Below are 17,382 nucleotides of genomic sequence, written 5' to 3'. Positions count from 1 at the left end.
TTCTTGTGGGGGAGAGAGTTATTCAGAAGAATATTAAACATGTTCATATAGTATAGGAATCCTCCCTTCAATATGTGGAATCTAATTATCAAATTATTGTAATTATTTTTCATTTGTGAATCTGTCCAAGTGATTAATTTGTCGCTCAACAACATTGTCAGTTTTGGATGATTCAAGAAATATTACATCTCTAGATACAACAAACTTTTTATTGACTTCATCCTAGAGATGGTATGCTTTGGAGGTGTTTGAATACCCCAGGAAGATACACTTACAACTTCTTGCACCAAGTTTGTTTCTATGTACCTTTGTTATCAAGGCATAACAAGTGGAACCAAAGACCCTGAGATGCTTTACCGAAGGAACGTGCCCATACCACATCTCATAGGGAGTCTTGTTTCTGATAGCATTAGATGGACATTTATTCTTTATATATATAGCATATAGAACTGCATCAACCCAAAACATCAATTTTACATTTTTGGAAAACATCATGGAGTGCACCATATTTAAGATTGTCCTATTAATTCTTTCAGCTACACTATTCTGTTGGGGCTTATAAGGTACAGTTGTTTGATGTTTGATCCCATGCTGGTGAAGATAGTTTTCAAATTCATTTGAAGTATATTCTTTTCCATTATCAGTGCGAATAGAGCCAATATGATATTATGCATCATTTTCAATCCATGTATGAAACTTCTTGAATGTTTGAAAAGCATCATATTTGTTCTTCAATAAACAAACCCAACACATTCTGGTGTAGTCATCAATAAATGTCATCATATATTTATTTCCATGCAAAAGGAACATCATTGGACAACATAAATCTGAATGAATGAGTTCAATTTTTCTATGTTCTCTTGAATTTGAATCATGAAAAGATTGTTTTCTATGCTTTCCTAGAATACAAGCATCACATTGCTTAAGTTTCCTAAGAATTGTAGGCAAACCAACAACACTATTTTTCTTCAACAAGTAGAGACTATCATAGTCCAAATGTCCAAATCTAGCATGCCGTAATAAACTTGATGGAAGTGTACCTTCTTCATAATGGGAGTTGTATGAGAAATGTTGTGCACGAGCAGAGGTACCTTGTAGCTTGAGAAGCCTTTCTTCTTCTATTCCCGTCATGACAAGTGACTGGTCAAATGATTCTATCACCTCAATCTTGCCATCAAACATATGAATGGAGTGACCTTTCTGGCAGATGTGGACCAAGGACAGAAAGTTTTTCTTCAGCTGTGGGAGATATAGAACATGATGCAGGAGAAAGTCTGGAAGACCAAGCAATTTGAGGTTGGTTGTGCCAAGCCCAGATGGCTTGAGTTTTGATTAGTTTGCAAATTATACTTCTCCATCAACATTGTTAGTAAATTCTTCAAAAAAAACTTTTCTATGATTCATGTGGCAAGTTGCTCCTGAATCAAGCAACCAATCATTTTTCCAAGAAGCAAGTGAAGCATTAAATAAGTCTTCATTTACTCTAATATTACATTGTGCCACAATATAATGAGCGGATTCAGGTGCTTTACCTTTTTCTATGTCATTAGTTTTACCTTTGGGTTAGTTTCTTTGCTACTCAATTTTTCCCTAAGGTAACTTGCATGTGGAGGCATCATGTGACCCATTTCTTTTGCAGTGTATGCAGTGCAAATCTAACTTTTCTCCTTGAGAGTGTCTGCGCCCCTACCTTTGAAATATCTTCCTCTTCCTCTTCGACCGCCTCTTCCTCTAGAAGAATCTTAAGCAAGATTCTTTTCTTCATGAGAAAGGCACACAACGTCTTCAGAAGATTCAGGGGCTGTGTTCTTTCCAAAAGCTTTCTCTCTTTCAACAATTTTTTTCACAAGAGAGTCAAAGGTAATATATTTGAGATTTCCATTCCTGCAATGACTCAAGATAATTGGAGTAAGTAGGATAAAGTTCCTTGAGAAAATAGATAAGAGGAATATCCAATTCAATCTTAGTGGCTTTGATATCATGCATTATAGATTTACTTTAGATGCAAGAGCAAGAGGAGCATTATTTTGTAATTCAAGAGTGAAGAGTTTAATCATGAGTTGAACAACTTCAAGTGCAGAATGTGAGTCATAGAGTTCTTTCAACTTTTGTAAGGCTTCGAAAGCAGCTGAAAATGGCGAAATATGGCGATTCACCTCCTCACTTACAGATGCTGCAATTAATGTATAGGCTTTGTTTTTCTTATTTTCCCAAATGGCGAACTCTTTGTCTGAGGTACAGTGTTCTGGCTCTTTGTGTCTGTCTCCAACACACACTCCTTTCCACAACTCATTGAAAATGAAGGTGTGTTTTATCGTCCGGGACCACTAAGGATAGTTCTCCTTGCCAGTGAGAACTATTCCCACAATAGATATGATTGAATGCATTGTAAAATCTGTGTACTGTAAAAAAAATACTTTTGTGGGAAAGTAAAATCTGTGTACTGTAAAAAAATACTTCTGCTAGCAAAAATGTGCTTCAAAATAATACAGCGTTATTCTTCCTTCTTGATTAGGTAACAAATTGATTTAATATACAAAGAGAAAAACTATATTCTATCCATATAGAATATCACCATTTGTATTTTCAACCTTATTTCATACGATATATCAAGCATTCATTCCCTCGACAAAAAAGAACTGCTCATTGCACCATTATCAATATATTGTATTCCATAAACCTAGAATGACTAATAAAATAAGGAAAAAATCTTGAGAAAAATTGTTTCTTTCCAATATATTATCATGCTCAAAGCCTTTTTTCAGTGATACCAAGGATTACAAAAGTGATACTGAGGCTCTTGGGCAATCTCAGATACCAAGTCACCACAAATAGTGATACCGCACTCTCGGGCAATCTCGGATACCAAGTCACCGCATTGATAGCATGTCATCACACTGATAACAGTTGCCTCCACTACCATTGTCGTCGCCACCAGCACCATCTCAGGAAATCTCGGATACCAAGTCACCACACTGATATCATGTCATTGCACTGATAACAACTACCTCCACCATCATTGGTCCAAGTTTTCAAACCTAGGGTTAGATTCATCTCAGTTCTTTAATAGTGGGCAAGTTCTATGGAGGAATGCAAAGCTTTCATTCGATTCCAATTACAATGACAGACACAAAAAGGCACACTGGTTCATTTGTATGGCAAGTGATTACTATGCAACCCTGATGTGAACAAAGACTTGGCTCTCTCCCTTTACGGAATTTGTGGGACGAGACTAGTGGTATGTGTAGTAATGAGAATGCAGTAGGTATTCAACCTCACTGTTATAGACATTTTTGTGCCTTGCAGCTCCAAGCATGAAATGTCCATAAACCAAGGGCTCCTAAGTCCCTAAAAGTGTTGTTCTAACCCCTAAAGGAACAAGGTCAACAAATTACAGCTTCTCCCAGAAGTTCTCCACCAGAAACTGCTCAGAATAAGTCAAAACAGGATCATTTCAGCTGCTCCACTAGCCAAGTGCATTGCATAGCACCTAAATCCACTAGCTAGGTGCGTTGCAATGCACCTAAATGCACTACCAGGGTGCGTTGAGCAGGAAATGACAAATGGCAGTGTCATTCCGCGAGGTGGAGAGACAATGGAAGCTTCCAGAATCTTCTCCTATGACACTTGCCTCACTGAATTCGACCAAGGATGAGTAAGAGGCTTTCAGTCTCCAAGTGGAAGCAAGAACTGACAGAGAGAAGCCACTAATCAAATCACAAGCTGACTCATCCTCCTTGCATACATCTATATATGGATCCCTCATCCCAGAGATCCAGAGGCTGGAATTTTGCACATTGTAAGGAATTGCTGTTGGTTTTGAGACACATATTAGAGAATTGGATGATCTATGCTTTGTTGGAGGTGAAGAGGGGCTTCTTTGCTGGGAGGTTGATGCTGGGTCAGGAATCATCGGTTGTAACTCCTCCCGGATCTTCTTGTATATCAATAAAAACTATTTGAGTTTCTTCTCCATGCTTTTGTATCATTGATGCTTGTTACATTTGTATGGTTAACTTAAATCTGATCCTAAGTTATTTATGAATATAAATCCATGTCTTTGTATAGTTTCCTTCTTCTGTGATCTTACAGGTACTTGGTGAAGCTGGGAAAGTAAGGGAGCAGGTAGCTGGAAGCTGTCAAAGAGGAGAGAGATTGGATCAAAGGACTAGCACAAGACACAGGTTGGTTCTTCCTATTCCTCTTTGTTTATAGTTCATAAAGGAGATACAAAAGTAGTTTTCTCTGTTTGTTTCTAAGGAAGCTGTCACACCTTAGTGGGATAGAGCAGTTCTAAATAGAAACTTTTCCCGGTAACAAAATGGCAACTCCGCTGGGGAGATTGTCTAATTAGTTTGTTTGTGTATCTCTTGTTGTTTATTTCATAAACTTATAAGTAGCAATCGAACTGCATTTTCCATAACAAATGCAAAGTAGACATCTGCTGCTTCAATCCATTCACTGGATCTATTTATGATTTGAAAAGCTGATTCATAGACTATCTAATTGCCCTTGTGATAGCTCTTAGACCCTCCTTAGATCTATCTTTGATTGTGCATTGCTGATTGCTTTTACTCGGCCAAAAACCAAAGACTAAACTGCAAACTGTGACCCAGAACCCGGATAGAATTCTCGTTTCTGCCCCAGCGCAGGCACTGTGAAGAGGTTCTGCATTTCAACGCACTTCCCAAAAGGGAAACCTACGCTGCAATGTAGTTTCTTTGTGTTACAGGTGCGCTGATCAGCCTAGCCTTGTGCAGCTGAGGTTCTTGTGCTTCATTCTTTCCAGTTTTGTCTCTGAATTTTGCAGCCTGTGATCAGTATATGACTGTTTCAAACCCCTTTTCCTTACTGACATTCCTCCTCATTTGTACAAAAGAACTGTAGATGTTTTTATATGTTTGTTGAGTCGTTTACAGTTTTCCATTGCAAAAGTATAATAATCGTACTGTCGTCCTTTGATTTAGATCTGTCGCAAGTGTCGATTTCGATCATATGAGAAAGTTTATTTGCTGTTGATGGTCGATTATGCTTTTACTATTGCCTTTGGTTTGAATTTGTGACTTTCTAGTGTCGAAACGAGTATTTATTTCAAAATCATAAAGTGTCGTAATCATCTCTACCTTTTGATTTCAAAAGGAATCTTGTTTGTGTTTGTCGCTTGAAAGCAAATTCAGATTTGTACATCAACTTTCTTTTTAGCATCAATACTAAGAAAGTGAAAAACAAATACATGCATTTGCATTTGCATATAGACAGTCTGTTTCGCTTGATTTAGGAAAGTGCATTTACGGTGTGCTCTTTGCTCTTTGTGAAAATATTTTGTCTTTCTTTTCCCCTAGTAGCTAGGATTTTCATTGCCGAAAAGAGATAAAAGTTTGTTTATCATCTTTAGATTGCATTTTAGGAATTACATCTACATCTCCTGGTGAACCCAAAAGGCAAACTTCATAAGAAAGATCAACTTAAAATAAATTCAATGAATCTAACAATGCTTTGGAACTTAACGCACAATATTTAGAGGTCTAGGCTAGAGACGTATTCCAACATCGTAAAGCCTGGTAACTGTTGTCCTCACTGATGGTTGGGTGATTCCTCCACTTTGAGATGATAAGTGCCAGTACGGACTTGTGCTCCCACGTACCGTCGAGTATATTTTGGGAGACCCATATAGGCTTAAATCCTTTATCCATAGGAAGCCGTGTTGGCCGCCCTACTGATCGCAATGCACTGAACACAGCATTCGGGAAGATTGACTGCCGTACCGTAAAAAGTATTCTACAGTTTTGCGATTGGTTTGGTACTCCCTCTACCTAGACCTCCAGAGCAGTCCGTTTCGTTCCTTTTCAGACTCTTTAACGGAAAAGGTCCATCTGAGCGCTTGTCACTTCAGGCTCATTAAAAATCAAAGGAGACTAGAGTCATCTTTTGTTTTTTCTTGACTCTTAAAAACTGAAAAAATAAGTTGTGTCAAAGCGTGTTAAAATTTATTTTAAACGGAATATTCATACCCCTTTCCTACGTTGATCTTGGGTTGAGAAAATGGAGCCTACCAACCAAGGAATTCCCATTGGTGGAAATCCTAGTCCCTTCTCCTCTTGGGGAGATGTTGGTGCGCCCCATATGGCCACATTGTCGCTTCCAGGACTGACAATTGGTTTGCCTGTATGGCTCTTCTCAACCTCTGTCGTTCAAAACACCACTATTCCTGAACAATCAAATCAGTAATTAGACGAGCCCAGAGTTGCCCACCAGCCTTCTACTTCCTCTAATTCTTCCTCTCCTCCTTCCTCTTTGCTTGATGGGGCTGGTAAAGCCAAAAGTCAAGTTCCTAAGGAGAAGAAAGAAAAGAAGAAGAAAGAGAAAAAGAAGAAGGAGCCAAAGGCGAATGGGGGAAAACGAGTGTCGTCTAACGAAAATCCACACACTGCACTGACCAGGCCTAAATCGCCATGTGTCATTTTCAAAGGAGACCACTTTCACAGAGATTGTCCTTGCATCCCCCGGATACTAAGGGACTGGTGTCCTCGTTTTCACAACCCGGTGTCGTCAACCTCTGATGATCGTGTTGAAAGCACACCGTCAACTAGTGAAAGTGAAGCCTCAGGGAAAAAAGGGAAAGCTAGATTTCCTTGTAAACTATGCGAAGGCGATCATGCCGTCCACCGTTGTCCCTTCTTAGATGAAGCTAAAAGAGTTTTGGATGATAGTCCGGTTTCACCGTTACGACTTCCTCCTGGATATAAAAAACTCTTGCCAAGTCCGTCACTAGTTGAAAATCCAGCTGACCCACCCAGGTGGTCAGCTGAAGAACCTATCATTGAAGATAAACCATCTGGATCCATACCAGACGAAAGTCAAAAGGTCGAGGCGGCCGTTGACCTGGTCTTGCCTTAAGAAGTTTCATCTTCAGATGATACAATCACTGAAGAGGACAAGGATGACACCGTCCAAATTCTCTTCATAAACACAGACTCCGACGAACATGGGGGCAATTTACCTATTCCTTTATTGCAGGAAGGAAGTTTGTCAGAGCCATACCCGGCCATCTATTCGGTCCCACCTCCAAGCAACCTAGTTGTCTCCTTCGACTGGAATCAACTAGGCAGACCCCGTTTACCAGCAAGCATACCATTCCGAATTATCGTTCAAATATATAGAATGGTTATGGCTGGTACCATCATAGATGAGGGGGCTTCTGTGAGTATCCTTTCCTCAACTTCTTGGAAAGCGCTTGGTTCGCCATCGCTTTTGCCTGAGATGAGAAATCTGACGGGCTTTGATAAAGGAACCAGTCGACCTTTAGGGATCCTTCCCGATGTGCCCATAACATTGAGAAGGAAGACAGTTCGCATGAACGTAATGGTAGTTCAAGGACCCTTGGATTATAACCTACTCCTTGGATGAGACTATATTTATTGCATGGGAGCGATTGTCTCCTCACTCTTTAGAGTAATGTGTTTTCCGCACGAAGGAAGAGTGGTCAAGCTCGTGGACCAGCTTTCATTTCGCGGATCATACAGAGCAAATAGTCATATACCATCCCTAAATGGTCTTTTCACACAAGAAATGTCTCAATCTCCAGTCCGTCCTCCCGATGAGCGCGAGTAATTCGGAGGGATATGACTGAAACCCAGGGGGCATGCGTCCTAGTCTGCTTCGGCAAGAAAACTTTGGGTATAGGGTAGGTTTTCGTGGGTGAATATGACTAGTTTGTACCCCCGTCCGTGGTGGAAGAGGGGGTTATTCTAGAACAAGATTCTTTTGTCAAAGTTATGTGAGTTGGCGGGCATCGTCGCTCACCTTTGTTTGTTTCGAGAGACATCGTCGGAGAAGTGTTTTGTTTGCGCTATGAATAGAGCAATCTTTGGGTAACCTGTAAGAGGTAGACCTCTCTCGGTAAAACAAATGTTTTAACGGAATAAAGAAGAGGTAATCTTGAAACTCTGTTTTATACCTGGGGGCATGCAAACCTTTTGGAATGAAAGAAAAGAGCGATCATTTATCTGTTTTTTTGGATTGGTCGTTTCCTAACTTGCATAAAGAAAGGTGTGGGGAAAAACTCGAAAAGTTGTCGTTTTTATATGAGACATTCTTATCATATGACTAGATTAATCGAGCAGTGTTACCGCGAGGTTCAAGCTCGTTAAAAAATAAACCCGGACCGAGCAAATGTTTCCACCCGCGTTTAAGCTCGTTAAAAAATGAACTATTCCCTGGTAAATAACCACCGTGAATGTAGTACTTCATCCATTAAAGCCTTGGTCTTGTTTGCACCATCACCTCCACTTTTTCATTGGCCGATCATTCACCTCCATTTGATTGTTTACCCATTTTGAGGAACAGCTGCGAAGAGTGATTTCACTAGCCATCCTTGTGACACTGCCATGATTGGAAAATTCCAAACCTTACCTAGAATCAGCTGCTACCCATTTTATCACTCGTTCCTCAAAAGACGAGTCTTCTTTAAGCTCTTTTCAACTGACTCGTAAAATATGAAAAGATTGCCAAGTCCTTGGCCTTCCAGCTCGTTAAAGGGATAGGAAGTGCTATCCCTCATCTAGATTTTAATCTCTTTGGACCTGAGGGATTATTTCACAAAAAGATCGAGCGCTTGTTTTGTTCGGCTCGTTAAATCTATCGAAAATTCATCCCTTCTGTATTGTTTTATACTTTTTCGGACTTAAGGGATTAGATGACAAAAAAGGAATTTTGGAGTTACCTCTACGTACCTTTTCAGACTCTCTGAAAATGAAAAGGACCGAGTTATCTTTGTCGTTAAACTCGTTAAAAAGGTTAAAAGCGACAAACTTGTCTTTAGACGAGAACGAGTTTCACTATCGATAGGCTCGTTAAAACATAGTGATGGGTTTGCCCGAAGGGCAAATTATACAACAAGAATATGTTATCCTCCTCAAGCTTGACAAAAATAAAGAGGTACTGGTCAGCATTGACTGGGGAAAAATTGGGAAGAAAACTCAAAGAATCTTTATTGGTAGCAAGTCGCTCTTGAACATGACACTTCCGCTCTGTGCCCGAGTCGGGTTGGGTTGTTTCATTCACCGGTCACATCGCCATGGTCACACCATACCATCGACATTTGGGGTTAATGCTACTAATCCATCACATCAGTGTCGCCGATATTTTCAAGAGAAGTCATCCAGAAAGGCCACCTGTGTCCCGCCCACTACCATACATTATACTCCATTCTTTCATGACCGCCACCCTGAACCATATATCATCAGATCGTTTTCACCTCCATCAAAATCATTTGCTCCGTTCCGTGTCATTGATGTGGGATTCATTAAGGCCCTCCTATGATGGATCACTTCTTGTCGACATCAGCTCATTATCCAAGAAGTTGGTCTAGGAACACCCCATTCAGCACTTTGAAGATTGCATGCCTCAATGGCAAGTTTCTCACTTCCGGCGATAGGTTTACATCAATGACCTTCGACCGAAAGATTTTGCGTGGTGTTCGACGCCAAGTCCTTTAATCACTCCACGTGAATTATACTACAGTACCTTGAGGATCATTATCATTATCGGTGATTCCTCTCGCACTTGTTAATAGTTTACATCATTGACTGGTAATCAAGCGATGTCTTTCCATGTTCGACTTCAAAACATTTCTCACATGGATCGACTTGTACTTCGAGTGAAGATCGGACGAGATTGAAGACCCCGGATCTAGTTTCATCCATCCGGGCTGCGATATATATTCAAGGAAATAAAGACATTCAAATGTATAGCATTACAGCACAGATAATCATCCTACCAAAGGGATGATGGCTCTATCAGAATCATCAGTCTACCATCAGACGATTGTCTGTCCTATGTACATGAAAATGAATTTATAAAGCTGAGCATGGGAATGCCCACCTCAGCTAGATCATGAAAATGGTATGAAGATAATGTATTGTACTGTATCTTATGTATAGGTCTCCTCCCAGCATTGAAAGAACTTCGGATCCTCATAATAAAGCATTTCACCCGATAAACGGCCTCATACTTTAGGGGGAAACTGCTATAAACATTTTTGTGCCTTGCAACTCCAAGCATGAAATGTCCATAAGCCAAGGGCTCCGAAGTCCCTAAAAGTGTTGTTCTAACCCCTAAAGGAACAAGGTCAACAAATTACAGCTTCTCCCAGAAGTTCTCCACCAGAAACTGCTCAGAATAAGTCAAAACATGATCATTTCAGCTGCTCCACTAGCCAAGTGCGTTGCATAGCACCTAAATCCACTAGCTAGGTGGGTTGCAACGCACCTAAATGCACTACCAGGGTGCGTTGAGCGGGAAATGAAAAATGGTAGTGTCATTCTGCGAGGTGGAGAGACAATGGAAGCTTCCAGAATCTTCTCCTATGACACTTGCCTCACTGAATTCGACCAAGGATGAGTAAGAGGCTTTCAGTCTCCAAGTGGAAGCAAGAACTGATAGAGAGAAGCCACTAATCAAATCAGAAGCTGACTCATCCTCCTTGCATACATCTATATATGGATCCCTCATCCCAGAGATCCAGAGGCTGGAATTTTGCACATTGTAAGGAATTGTTGTTGGTTTTGAGACACATATCAGAGAATTGGGTGATCTATGCTTTGTTGGAGGTGAAGAGGGGCTTCTTTGCTGGGAGGTTGATGTTGGGTCAAGAATCATCGGTTGTAACTCCTCCTGGATCTTCTTGTATATCAATAAAAACTATTTGAGTCTCTTCTCCATGCTTTTGTATCATTGATGCTTGTTACATTTGTATGGTTAACTTAAATCTGATCCTAAGTTATTTATGAATATAAATCCATGTCTTTGTATAGTTTCCTTCTTCTGTGATCTTACAGGGACTTGGTGAAGCTGGGCAAGTAAGGGAGCAGGTAGCTGGAAGCTGTCAAAGAGGAGAGAGATTGGATCAAAGGACTAGTGCAGGACACAGGTTGGTTCTTCCTATTCCTCTTTGTTTATAGTTCATAAAGGAGATACAAAAGTAGTTTTCTCTGTTTGTTTCTAAGGCAGCTGTCACACCTTAGTGGGATAAAGCAGTTCTAAATAGACACTTTTCCCGGTAACACTCACAGAATAAAATGGAAGTAAGACCGGAGAATGCAATGGCATTTTCAATACATTAATAACGTTTCAACATAGTACAAGGAGCAATGAGAATAATGGTGAATAGCAAGTGGAGCAACCTTCAGGAAACTGACACCACAGATTATATGAGAGTTGGCTGTGTATTAGAGCAAAGGGTAGTGTATATGTGGGAAACTGAATTCGATCAGACGGGAAGGTGTGAATTCTACAAAATAGGCAGAACATAGGCAGAAACTGACACCAAGAGTTACAAAAAAGCTAATTTTGGGAGATGGCTCTGATACCATGCCAGGCCAAGTAGTAACTCCTCAGAAAAAATTCGTTGATATTCATTCAGGTTGATCTTTATTATATACATGAGGGAGAGATTGTTAATTTCATCACCTGGTGAATATTCATATGTCTTATTATTTATTTACATCAATTTCAGTTATTCACCCAATCCTGATGATTAGATGTCAACATTTTTGTGCTAATGTTTATATATGTATGTATGTATCCATGTATCTATGTTATTATCTGATAGGGTTTCTAGGGATCATTCTTGCGGAGGAATCATTACATATGTAGGTGAATGACATGAAGATATTACTGGTTCATGGGGAATCAAGTGGGAAGAATAGTCATGAAAATTATATGAGGTTAGTATCATTGGTTATGAGTTGATGGTATGTTATTATATTATGTCTATGTTATCAATAGGCTATACCGAGGAATATGTTGGACAATTGGCATTGTGTGGATGGCCAATGGCCTAGTGAGGGAATTTATAAGTTTGTTTCCATTTGATGTCAAAATTCATGCCTGGGAGGCGTGTTGGGAAGTTGGCAGTGCCAAATAGTAGGTAGGAGTGTTGGAGTTGATGTCAACCAGACAATCTTAGTTGCTTGTTGCAACAAATGCTCATAGTGATTGTCGAGGAAGAATCTAATGGTAGTTGTAGGCTTCAATAGAGAATCATCATAGTAGTCGGCTTATTGGAGAAGCCATAAAATGATGATCACAATGATGGACTTCATGGTTGTTGCTAGCCTCAGGCAAAGGATTACCATTGTGGGTGTGATTCCTAGTTGTCCGGAGTGACAAGGATTAGATGATTGGCAGTGCGTTTGGAGCCATCTTTTTAGGTATTGGATGGGCTCAATGGATAATATTACCCATTCCATTTGAAAGTGCTATAGAATAGATTTCCAATGATATGAAAAAGTCCAGAAATGGACTTGTGGGTCAAAAGTTATAACCTGATGAATTTCAAGGTGTTAAAGCCTTAAGCAAGGAAGAATCCTGCATATCGGAGGTCCACGAAATCAGAGGCCAAGCCATCTAGGAAATTACAAATCACAGGTCTCACAAATTGGAGTTCCCGGTGATTAGAGGTCCTAGAAATCGTAAATCAAAGTTTCTAAGATGCATCACTTTGTGAATGCAATTTGTTGATTAGCGATTAGAGATCCCGCATATTAGAAATCCCAACGAATCAAAATCAGTGATCCTTGGTGGTGAGCATGGGTGGCACAAATGAAAAAAAAGGGATATTGTGCCTCTAGTGTTAAATAACTGGGAGAGATGAAAGAGAAACTATAAATGATTTTGATGCAAAACAAGGATAGATGGCCCTCTTTCTCTCACCTCTAGGAGGACACATTGAGGCATATGATTGGGTCTGATAAAGGGAACATGGTAGCTACTAATGAGCTTTGATGAAGACAAGTGGTAGTGTTTGGATGGATATGATAAGTACAGATGGCAAAATTAGAGGAGCTCTGATGAGGACAAATGGCAGGATCTGATTGGTTCTGATAAGACCAAGTGGCGACTAATTCAACATGATGTGGCGATATGGAAGGACACATGGCCGACATATTTGACTATTTTGGGTGTCCTAGTGGGCCATATTTGGGTGACATGTGTCACCACTGAGGGAGTGCCATGGAGTAGTGATGATGTCACATCAGTGATTGATGATCGAAGGTTTGTGATAGTTGGCACATTGGCCACATTTGGAAATCATCGATTAGAGGGCTGTGACATGAGGGCTAGCATGTAGTCATGAAGCATTACTGAACCAAGGGATAGGGATGAACATAGGGTCCTATAAAAAATCAGGGATCAGAGGTTTGCAATGGTTGGCTAATGTTCCACAATGATATTCCACTAGGATGTGGGATAGCAGTTGGTTGTGAAGGCTTAAAGAAACCAAGTGTGCAGTGCTTTAGAAAGGGAAGAAGTCCCTCAGACAGGAGTCTATAGGAATTAGAACCTTAAGTCTAACCCTTAGGTCACAAACTTCAGTCTTATGGTGAGAAATGCATGGAAAGGGAGCTAAAGCAATAAGATCTTAGAAATCGAAGATCAAAAATCGATAGTTTGTGGCGATTGGCACACTCGCCAGAAAATGGAAAACTCTGATAAGGGGGCTCCATTGTGGTTAACTCTTGGTCTAGGAGAAACTCAGAAAACCAAGGGCATAGAGCTTTAACACAAGGAGAAAGGCCCCCGATAGAGTCTAAAGAACCTAGTGCCTCAAGTGTGGTTCATCAATTTTCATCCTCGGTCCTATAGTAGAAATTCGATAAAGGGCTACATAGGAAAAAGGTCCAAGAACGATCAGAATTCACTGGTTTCACATGTCTAGTTGTGAATGAAGTTCTGATAGAGGAAAATGATTTGATAGTGCTTTGTAGTGTATATCCTTCAATAAAGCAATAGTAAAAATGTGCATTGGCGGATGTATGAATGGGTAGTTGTGGTTTTCGATGAATAGTTGTAAGATTGATGCTAGAAGATATCTTGTGCACACATTATATAAATACCTTTCCTGAGTATAGAGATGTCATGCCTGAAGTACAAAATGTCCATGTTGAAGTGTTGTCAAGCTTTGTGATATTTTAATAGGTATGGAGAGTCTTAGTGATGGGAGAGTTGCAAATAGAGAGGATTGTGCCTAGCTTGAGTAAATAGGTGGACTGAGAATTAATTCTCAGTATGAGGAAACATTCAAGTGCCCATTCTAAGTGAATGTAGTGGAAAAGACCAAGTCTGACACAGAAAATAGAATTCAGGGCCATGCTAAGGTACAATGTGCAGTATGGACACAAGGTAATGTGACAACATCGATTGGGGTAAACAATAGAGAAACAAAATTGATTACTGCGATAGAGGCAAGAGTAAAGAGATCTGAGTAAGTGCACGACTATGAGAGGTTATGGAAGAGCCAATTATGTGTGTAAAGGCTAATAATTGCATGTTTTGTGTGCATTAGGCAGATAGTTTCCTGTGGGTTTTGAGACAAGGCTAAAGTGCCTATGCTCTTTGTTTAAGGTTGAATTGTTTGTGTGCTATGTGGAAGGCCAAAGGTTCTTATGAGCTATTTTGAGTAGAAGTCAGAGAGATGAGCTTGTGTTGTGTAGAGAAGAGTGGCAGAGAGCATAGTCACTATTGTTGAGAGCAGAGAGTAGAGGGATGAGAGTGACAATCATTGAGCAGATCATGGGGTTGTTGAAGAGAGTTGCAGAGAGCTACAAAGTTCAATAGAGTGAGTAGAGTTCAAAGTTGTTATGAGACAGAGTTGCTTCCAAACTATAGCGAAAATTTAGTTCCTATTTGAATGTGGGTTGATGCCTACAGATAGGAAGTTAGTGCTTCCATACTAGTGGACATTGGGAAGGCTTGGAAGTCGATGCATCCTACAAGTTGGTGTTTGCATAAATCCAAGGAGTTGAAAGTTGGTGCTTGCAAAAAATTGTTGAGGTCGATGCCTCATATGATGCTTCTGGTAAGATGGATAGGTGTCTACAAATAGAGGGAGTTGGTGCTAGCAAAAAAATCAAAAGGAGTTGGTGCTTCCTATGAGTGGGTGGTCACAAATAGATTGATATAATAGATTTGGTGCTTCTAGTTATATCAATAACAACAAAAATATTTGTGGTTTTTCTCAAAAAGGAATCCACATGAAGACATTGTCTAATGTGTATGATGCTTACGGTTTGCATGCTTGTGTGTTGAGCTAATGTTGCTACTACATTACAGATTGTTGCAGGTTATATGGATGAATGCCATGTTTAAATAAGGAAATTAAACTGGTATAAATAAGTAAAAATTAGCCTTAATACTGATTCAACCCCCTCTTAGTATTATCATTTTTCCCAACAATTGGTATCAGAATCAAGTTCCTTTAGAAATAGCTTAACCACTAGAATCTAAGAACAAATGGAAACAATGGATAATGGAGTTTGTCTAGCAGCAGAAGAATTTCAATTCTTAGATAGATCATGCCATGAGCTCTGGTATGAAATATATAAGGTTAGAATAGAAGCCTACTTGATGTTCGTGGATGGTGATATATGGCTCCTTGTTTTGAATGAAGGAAACAATGAGAAAAGAAAGGAGGTGATCCTTAGAGGGCTATCTAAGTCATATACTAATGAAGTAAGGAATTTTGAGTCAACAAAGGAAGTGTTGAATAGACTATAATGTATGTATGGTGGAGATAGCCATGAGGGTAAAGTAGAGGTTGAGGAGCCTTGCTACTCTAGAAATGAACGAGAACAGGGTAATGATGTTGCTAATCATATTTATGTTTATGAGCAATAAGTCTCAGAAGAGAGACCATGTTTCTCAAAAGCTAACACCTCTAGTGATGAATAAAAGGATCTAGATGAAAGGATATTTTCTAGAAATAGGTAGTCCTTGGCTCTAAGGGAGGCCAAGAACCTATCAAAGGAAATTCGTAAGCAAGAGGAGAAACTGAAAGTCTATGAGCTTGAGAATGGAAAGATAAGAAAATTATTGGTTTAACTAAATTCTCAACAAGAAGAGGCTAGTAGACTGATTGGGATGTTAACCCATCAGTTGAGTGAAAATGAATCTTGTTATGGGAGACTACAAAATGAGGTAGTCTCATTGAGACATGACTTAGAGAAGTCAAACAAAGAGTGGTCTCAATATCAGAACCTCAAAGGTTCCAAAAAGAAAGAAATAAATGTGGTTGGACAATATTCATAACAAGGAAAGCATCAGTAGCAAGAGAAGAAGAAGTAGCAACAACAACTAGAGTAGTAGAAGCCCAAGAAGAAGAAGTAACAAGTGCATAAGAAACCCAAGCAGCAACAACAACAAGAGGAGCATAAGAGGGAAAAGAAACTATAAGGAAGAGTGCAAGACAATAATGTGAACTATCTTAGAAGTAACATGAGGAGTGCTCAGAGGACCTCTCCTCCTCAACAACAAAACCTTCAAAGAAAAGATAACTTCTATCAACAAAGGCATTTTTATGGTTTTTGTTTTTTTTGAAATAACTATGGACATAAATCCATAGACTGTAGATGGCACACAAGGAAAAAAAATGTGTTGGGTAGCAGCAACCCAAGGATGTACATAAAGGATGGGAGAAGGCATATTGTCCATACTATGATTTTGACAAAAAGATTGTCAAAAGGAGTAACTCCTCTACCCCATTCTTAGGCCAAATCAGATGCTACGATTGTGGAAAATTTGGGCACAAGAGAGCTTGATGCATAAATGAGAAGAATTTGAATAATTCTCAGCATAATCATGTGAATGTAGCAGCTTGGGTTTTGAGGACAAGGACAAACAATGGAGTTGATAAATATAGACTTGTCTTCAATGCTCAATTTCGAGAGAGCAAGATGAAAAGAGGAGGAAGAAATCAAAAGAGTGATCCTCCTAATTTTATAGAAAACCCCACTGTGAGGCATAAAGGCATCAAGAGGATTTGGGTGAAGAAAGAGGAGTTGAATGAAAAATTTCCTCTACCCATGTGTAGCTAAGGGAATATCCAAATAGGGGTAAAGAAGAAGCAAGATGGGAATGCTTCTGAACCTTACTTTTAAAGGTCTGGAGGAAGGAGGAGGATGATTTACTCTGGCGGAGTAGATTGTTTGTTTCTCTTCAGTGAAGGAAAGGAAGAGTGTCAATGGAGGTCAAGTAAGTCAGATGCAGGAGACCAAGAAGATGAGCATAATGGTGTATCTGATGGATGAAGGTGGAGTGCATCCAGCATGAGGAGTACACAACAATATCTCTTGTTGAGGGAAGAAGATGAGTTCTAGTGGAAGTGTGGAATGATAGGAAGCTCACGTTCATGTCAGGTCCACGAGATCAATCCCCACACAAAGGCAAGGAAAATTTGTAGGAGATCAAATATCATTGACTCAGGGGGAGATACTTTGATAAGCAATAGAAGGCAATGATGCGAAACCTAAAAAAGGAAGAGTGTTGAGCAAAGGAAAGGTTTTCATCTTTGTTAAAATACTCTTATTTCATTTAAGTTGTAAG

Source organism: Pinus tabuliformis, chromosome 9 (genome assembly GCF_031772625.1).
Source record: "Pinus tabuliformis cultivar Carrire ecotype Pingquan chromosome 9, CPIR1, whole genome shotgun sequence".
NCBI classification, from domain to species: domain Eukaryota; kingdom Viridiplantae; phylum Streptophyta; class Pinopsida; order Pinales; family Pinaceae; genus Pinus; species Pinus tabuliformis.
This window is presented reverse-complemented; position numbering follows the sequence as displayed.